Source organism: Anolis carolinensis, chromosome 1, assembly GCF_035594765.1.
Source record: "Anolis carolinensis isolate JA03-04 chromosome 1, rAnoCar3.1.pri, whole genome shotgun sequence".
Classification (NCBI taxonomy): domain Eukaryota; kingdom Metazoa; phylum Chordata; class Lepidosauria; order Squamata; family Dactyloidae; genus Anolis; species Anolis carolinensis.
In genome coordinates, this window is record NC_085841.1 from 84,048,183 (window position 1) to 84,056,230 (window position 8,048).

Genomic DNA, 8,048 nt, shown 5'->3' on the forward strand with positions numbered 1-8,048 from the left:
TTCTGAGGTCTCTGAGTCTAGTCTAGCATTAATAATGCTTGATTTTGCAGCCCCTCATTGTAAAAGAACAGGCACAACCCCCCTGTAATGGACTGCAGTGTTTTAGATAGTGTTGCCGTAAGGTTTTCATGTTTAGAAATGGACACCAGTAACCCTTTTTGTATTCCCCACACTCTCGGAGGCATCTTTGATGGGAACCCAAGAGAGGGATTTCTTAGTAGCTGCTCAGGGATCCCCCTTGAAGAGAGGCTAAGCTGGTCCTTTCCATATTCTCCTTCCTGCAGTAGGCCTTTGGATTCAAGTGGACTGGCTCCTGAGAAAAGAACTTTTAATGGATAGATGTGAGGCATTTTATTCACATCTGTTAAAGCTGCTTTAATTCAATTCTTTATTTACAAACAATTTTAATTCTTCAGAAAAGTCCATTTTTATTAGAAAGCATTGTATTTAACACTATAATGTAATGCTGTAATAGTGTGAAGGGTTGTAGCTCTTTTTAAAATTATCTCGTACAAACCAAGATTTGGGAGGAAGGTGGCACAGAAATCAATTTCATTTCTTTGGACTGCCTTTTCTTTTGTCTTTGGCTGAAAAAAAAAGATTAGAAAAAGAGAATTAGATGAAATTGTTACAAAATGTCTTGGAAATTTAGAATATTAATTTGAGTTAAATTTGTTGATAGTTAATTCTCAATGTTCCTTTTTTTAAAAAAAATGTTTTTATTGTAAACACAGGTAGAATAATATCAAAATCCATCACCGTTTCAATATACATTTTGAATGATATATTCTTAGTAACATTATCTTTGCTAATTCCACCTTTATCTCCCACTTATGTCTATTGGTTTTTCACCCCTCCCCCCACCCTCTGGGAACAGTATTTTCTATCATTCAGATATTATTTTAATTGATCAATCATAAAAAGAGAATGATGCAGTTCTTTATATTTTCTTTGTCCTTTGACTTTATCTATCAATCTTCTTAATTTCAGATCCCAGTTCTTTTTGATTCGGCCTGATGCATATTTGGTTCTCCTTTCAAGGATGTAATCCTGAAGCATAAAATCAGCTAGGTAGCTATACCATTTTAAAACTTTCTTTGCTCTTTCCAACCCAAGGCAACAATTGCTTGAACGGCAACTATTTATATAATTTTATATAAATTTTATATAAATAATATTTTATAATTTTCCCCCAATCCTTAGTGTTTTCGTTCTTGTCTAATTTTCGGATGAAGAATTATTTATTTTTCAATACCAATTTTTGACCTATTAAATCTTCCATTTCCTTCTTTACTCTGAATTCTCAGTGTTCCTTATTGTGTTGATTTTTATCATATTACTTTCAATGTCTTGTGCCCCTTGGCTAGCAAAATATTTACTGAGTTTTAATATGTTGTTAATGTATTGTAAGGTTTGATGTGTTGTCGAAGGCTTTCATGGCTGGAATCACTGGGTTGCTGTGAGTTTTCGTACTGTATGGCCATGTTCTAGAAGCATTCTCTCCTGATGTTTCAACCACATCTATGGCAGGCATCCTCAGAGGTTGTGAGGTGCTGGAAATTAGGCAAGTGGGGTTTATATATCTGTGAAATGTTCAGGGTGAACCAACCCAGACACAGCATATTATTTGAGAACACAGAAATGCTGGACCTTTCCAACCACTATCATGTCAGACTACACAGAGAAGCCACTGAAATCCACAAGCATGTGGACAATTTCAACAGAAAGGAGGAAGCCATGAAAATGAATAAAATCTGGTGACCAGTATTTAAACAAAATCAGAACAGTAAATAAAGAAAATAGGGGCTTTCCAGACAAGAAACAATCAGGGCCAGTTAACACCTTCTAACAAAGGATTCCCGCAGGCAGGAAACAGCCAGGCTTTGAAGCTGCCAGGTTATTCAATGCTAATCAAGGTGGCTAATTGCAACATTCACACTTGACTCAAACAGAGTCAAGTCTGTACATTCCACAGATATATAAACCCCACTTGCTTAGTTTCCAACAGACCTCACAACCCCTATGGATGCCTGCCATAGATGTGGGTGAAATGTCAGGAGAGAATGCTTCTGGAACATGGCCATATAGCCCAGAAAACTCACAGCAACCTATTATAAGGTTTATTTAAAACATATTCTTCTCACTTAAGGCTTACAGAATCAAACGGAAGAATTACTGAATTTTATAACTTTCAGAAGGGGAAGTCTTGCTTATGGGAGTACTAATAATATAACAGAGTTATATTGATAAATGAAATAGAAGAATTTAAATATTACTAAAATACTACTGTGCCCGGACTAGCTTTCTCCAGCCAGGTCACAGAACTGAAGAAATTGGTATGATTTAGCATCCTTCAATCACATAGGCATTCTTGTTTCATTCAACATTCATTAAAGTCAACTTAATGAAAATGAAGATTGTTGAAGAGTATTGTGTATATATTCCATTACCTATCAACTTTATTGACTGCATTCATCTTTATGACCCTGACTTCAGTAGCAAAATACTTACAATATTAGGAAGAAAAAGTATCCTTCCTCCCGTCTTTTCCTTCAGGTGCCTTCCTGTGAGAAAGATGAGAAAAATATAGTCATCACAATATAACAGGTCAATATCCTTTTCCAGAGTAGGCAATGTACAATAGCATAGATGTTTTACTAACTAAAAGTTGTTTCCTTTGCTACTAATTAGCCATCATGATTATTTATTTAAGTGCTGCCTTTGGAGTTAGTAATTTATTAGACAAATAAAAAACACCTGCCTCCAAATCATTTCAATAACTAATTCATTCCAGTGAATGTTGTCTTTTCCACTCTCTCTGGAGCCTTGAATTTCATTATTCCTCCAGTAATAGTGACAGAAGAGAATACTGCCATCATTTCAGTTTAGCTTCCCAGTTCTGCTGTTATACTTCCTTCCATTACAGTGCCTCCTCTTCCTCTTATCAAATATTTGGATTAATTCCCTTTGTGGGGAGGCTACTGTTGTTTTATTACAACCGCATTTTGAAATGTATAATACAAAATACCAGAGGAAAGGAACATGTGTGTTATGTATACACATTTGTTATTGCCTGCTTATAGGGCAACATCGATGGGTGAAAATTAAATACATGCATTGGGTTTGGATCAGGTCAAACAGGGTTACTTGGGATTAAAATGAATGCCATTCTGAGGAGATGGTAGCTGATAACTTCCAGGGTTTGCTCCAAACTTAAAGGAACTATCTAATCTTCTAGATCAGAAACCCAAAACAGTTTCAGCTACTTGGAGGCCTGAAGTAAAACTCAGAGAAGATTCATTTCCCCACTGAAATGTGGGCCATGATGTGCCACTGACTGGAAGCAACCAGACCAAATCTAGATGTGCTATAAGGCTTCATTTTGGATTCCTGGTAAAAAGGAAGGGCAAATATATATATGGAGTTTAAGGTTCTGTTCCCTGCTGTAAAATCATAGGACCAGGCAGAGGAGAGAGCAAATCAATCTAGTTGAGTGACTTCAAATATCAGGGCACATTTTATGTGGGATTTCCCAATCCTGTGGCATGATTAAAATATATGTTGTTTCCTGTTAGGAACAGAAGGAAACTGAGAGCAGGAGGGGAATTAGAATTTTTAAAGCTTCAAATTGTTTCCAAGTATCATAACTCTCTTGCCCTTACCCCTTCCAGCTACTGTGAAATTTAGCAGCTCTTGTGCACTGAGATACCACTGTAATAAGTGACTTTTCAGACAAACTTACCAAAAAAAGTCATGGAAAGGAGGAAAGGGGGAATGAATGTCATTCTCAAAAATTGTAAGAGTTTCCCTTTGCATCAGCTATGGCACCTACCCATGTGAACACCCTGCTGATTTCTTGCAGACACCGCTGTTTTGACTGTCATTGTGACAGATGTCTTTACACAGGCTGGCCTAAAAATTCCAGTCTCTGGGAATTCTGTCACTCACTTTGCCTTCATTCCCCCAATTATTCTCTTGCTGGATTGGGTTACTGAGCCTCAGAGTGATCCCTTTAAATATGGACCTGTGACTGTGTTGACATGTGAGTTCTTTAGCTTTTGGTATGTATTGCCTATTCAGGCTTGACAAACAATCAGAGACATGTTTAACCATATATTAAACTTTAAAAATCTATTCTTTAGATTCCACAATACTATAGGTAGTCTGTCTTTCTTCCTCAAACCCAAAGCTCTGTTTCTTTCAACTCAAAATCATGTTTGGGTCAGCCAGCTCAACACCCTGTCAGCTTTAACTTCAAACCCTGTCTGAGTCTTCTCAGGGGGAAGTCTTTGGATATACAGTAGAGACTCACTTATCCAACCTTCGCTCATCCAATGTTCTGTATTATCCAGTGCAGTCTGCCTCCTGCCTGGATCCACAGCTGTTTCTCTAGACAGCAATTCTATCTTTTTTTGTAGTCAATTTTTAGTAGTCAATGTTTTTGTAGTCAATGTTTTCAATACATTGTGATGTTTTGGTGCTAAATTCATAAATACGGTAATTACTACTTAATGTTACTGTGTATTGAACTGTTTTGTCTGTCGATTTGTTGTAAAACTTGATTTTGGTGCTTAATCTGTAAAATCATAGGCTTTTTCTTAATTCCTATTTATTATCCAACATTTTTGCTTATCCAACGTTCTGCTGGGCCGTTTTTGTTGGATAAGCGAGACTCTACTGTATTCTGTTCCTTCATGGCTCCCCTCCCTACTTTATACTCTCCCTGAGCATGGTTAGCAGATTTCATGGCAACTCTACCCAGAACCTCCTCCAGAATCATGGTCCCCTATGAGGTGTGGGGAGAGCATGTCCTTTTATTTTATATTTATATTTATTTTTTTTAGGAAAGAGGGGATGTCTCCAAAAAGGATATTTGCTGTTGCAGAGAACTCACTACATCTGTTTATATGCAACTTGGTAGCACTGATTCCTTCAGAAGAGGCAATTGTGTTAAAAGAAATAAAAACATTACCAGCAATTCCTTTTTAGAAAGTAAGTAATTCGTGTGTTAAGGATGCAAGGCACAAAACTATCTGTCCTATTTGTTTGTAATTTGGCAAGCATTTTCCCTTTAAGGCATTCTAACAATATGAGTAGGGGGTTGAATTTCTAATGATAATCAACTGATATTCAGATTCATGAAACGTATAATTGAATGCACCTAAACTGTTCCTGAATCAAAAGTGATTTTTTTTCTAAATGCAAAAACCCAGATCCAGACTGAATGATGTGATTACTGCACAATCCTGCTGAAAATTACAAAGAAGTAGATTTTATCTGAACATTAAGAGAGGTTTCCTAACAGCCAGAGCTATTTGATCTTGGAGCAACTTACCTCAGGACATTGTGGACTCCTCTTTAGGAGACTTGTTGAAGAAAAAGCTAAATAGCTTGTACAGATCCTGCAATTGTATCCTCCATTGCAGATTCTGTATTGAGTAAATGAATAAACATCTAATGGCTTCCATGTAAATGGAGCAATGAATCCACTCCAGGCTTTAATAGAACTAGCCAAAGTACTGAATCCTATACCCAGAGTAGGTTCAGCAACTTTGAAAGTTTTTCTTAAAGTGGAGCTGCAGACACTCCACTATGACCACCAATGAGATATGAGCCACCACTTGCCTCTAGAATAGACTAAATTATTGTCGAGGTGTCTTTCAGTTCTACTAAAATTATTATTGAGAGGCATAAGACAATAGTGCCAAGGATCATTATATATGGGAAACAACAAAACTTGGGAAAGTCACATTTTGGACTACAGCTCTCATAATTTCCAAACAATGTGGTTGTTGTCCATATTCTACCTGGGTGATACAGGAATTGTACCCAATAACAAGCTCCAGGAAGTGGATATCTCATTCAGGACACAGAATTATTAATGGTACCTGAGAGGGCTCAAAAAGGACATTAATAGCCAAGCTTTATCAAGATGCAATCAGCATAACTTATTTCTATTTAACTGTTTTATGGATTTCATTTTTACACTGCATAATTGGCCTAGACATTATTTATCCCCAGTGCATTGTTTGCCATTTGCCTAAACATATACAAATTAAATGACACAGAAAGTGCTGTATGTCTACTCTTTAGGTACCCTCTATATTTGTTTGAATGACGATTAAAAACAAAGTGTAAACCAGATAAAAATGAGGTTAAAGAGATGCAGTATTCAATAGCTCTCTTGCAATTCAGTTTTAAAAAACTAATTCCAGCCTTTTTTCTCAGGGAGAGAAAGAACTATGTGGAGTAAGCTAAGCCAAAATCATTCATTATGCTTAATACTAGATGGGAAATTCAGTTCAGGTCTCCTTGCTGCTGACCATTACATATCTTCTGACATGGTTATTTGTAAAATTTAAATTGAACCCTATATGAAGGTGAAATGGATACCTGCAACAAGATGTTTTAGTGAACATTCAGGACATGTGTTCTGTTCAGATTTCCAAAACAAGACAACAACAACACAGTATATAGTGGGGCTTATGTGAAACTTATGGGGGCAGAAATGGGGAGACAGAATTTAGCGAAGTTAATTGTTTTGGAACCACAACTCCTGTTTTGATTCTGCATTATCCTTCCCAAACCTTAACTATTATAGGGCATATATGTTTATATGAGCCTGTGTATATGAGCTTTTAAATGTATGTCCCTTTTATAGTGTAGAAGCAAACATGCTTCTAATCACTTGTTCTTCTGATTAAATGGACAAACCACAATTGATATATTCCTTTTTCTGTGGCACCATAGGTTTCCAAACTAATTCAACCAAGTATACTATCAGAGGAAATTCAGAAAGCAATGGGCTGCCATTCTGGTGCCATGGGATTGCCTTAGGACTATGTTTGTACTGGCTACACCCCATTGACTCTTGATTGCTGTTATAGGGACTTCAGGGACTATATGGAGTTTTATGACTTGAGAGTCCATCCTGAATGGCTTACTTCTGATGAAATGATTGGCCTGTGTGCCGAGTCTTTACAGGAGCTTGCTCACTCGAGAGTGCCATATGTGCGTGAGGGGATATATGATGCCCTGTGTTAGATACTCAGAATTTTACACCCAATATTAAGTACAGACAGGGCATTAAGCATACACAAAAGTACATCCCCTAAAAGAAAGCCAGAATCTCCATAAGCTATAAACAGGTGTCAGGGGAAAACATAAACCAAATATTAGCTAAATGTATTATCTGCTTAACTAATTCTCCATACTCTATGGATTCTGTGTCAAGTCTTTTATAGTTTGCATGACAAACAATAAAAGTGCATTACCAAACACTGAAATTACAGACTCCAGAGAAATAAAATTCCTAATCAATTGTATATAAAACAAACTGTATCTTCATTGAACCAAGAAGGGCCACCTTACTCCACTGCTAATTAATACTTCTGTGTATTTAACAGCCTTAAAAGGCTTGCAGGCTTATTTATTGTAATCCGTTCATTAAAAGTTAAATTTAATATTCAGGTACTGCCTTGTCTTTAGTAAAGCAAATCAAATGCACAATTTTGTTTGTTTACACAAACTAATTTCATGCTATTAGTAGCAAATGTCACAAAGGATTAGCAATTCATGAACAGAAAATAAAGCTAATTACTCTTCCGAATTTGTCTTCCAGAAAAATGCATCTGACTTTATGCCTAGTTGTGTCTTAAGAGTTTTTTTTCTTTTTCCTAAAGTTTTTCACTCTATCAAGAAAATAATGGTTTCTGTCCTTTTTTGTAGAAATCCAATAGACCACTAGAACTAACTCTAACATGGTAATAGGAATTCTAAAACTGTTTTGAAATTTAAACTTTACTTTACACCATTTACCTTGGACAGCTGCACTGATATGCCAGCTGCATATGACCATTACACATTATCTTCAAAAATCATTCTGTATATATACTGCAGCCTATGTCACTATCGGGATGTCAGCTGTGGTCTTAGTGTTCACTTCTCTCTTTCTGTGATGTGGGTTATTTTTGGTGATCCTGCCCACCACCCCTGTGCATCCTGGTGGGCATCAGCTGACACTTCAATGGCACAATGTCCCCATGTTA

General features: G+C 36.6%; 1 long non-coding RNA gene across 1 annotated transcript; it reads right to left on the reverse strand.

Moving 5' to 3' along the window:
- Nucleotides 1-308: 308 nt before the first annotated feature.
- Nucleotides 309-6,593, reverse strand: LOC107983079 (uncharacterized). Its single transcript, XR_001730529.2, has 3 exons — nucleotides 5,336-6,593; nucleotides 2,512-2,564; nucleotides 309-587 (listed from the first exon to the last, which is right to left on the reverse strand). It is a non-coding gene; the product is annotated as an uncharacterized LOC107983079 (long non-coding RNA).
- Between the last annotated feature and the right edge of the window lie 1,455 nt (nucleotides 6,594-8,048).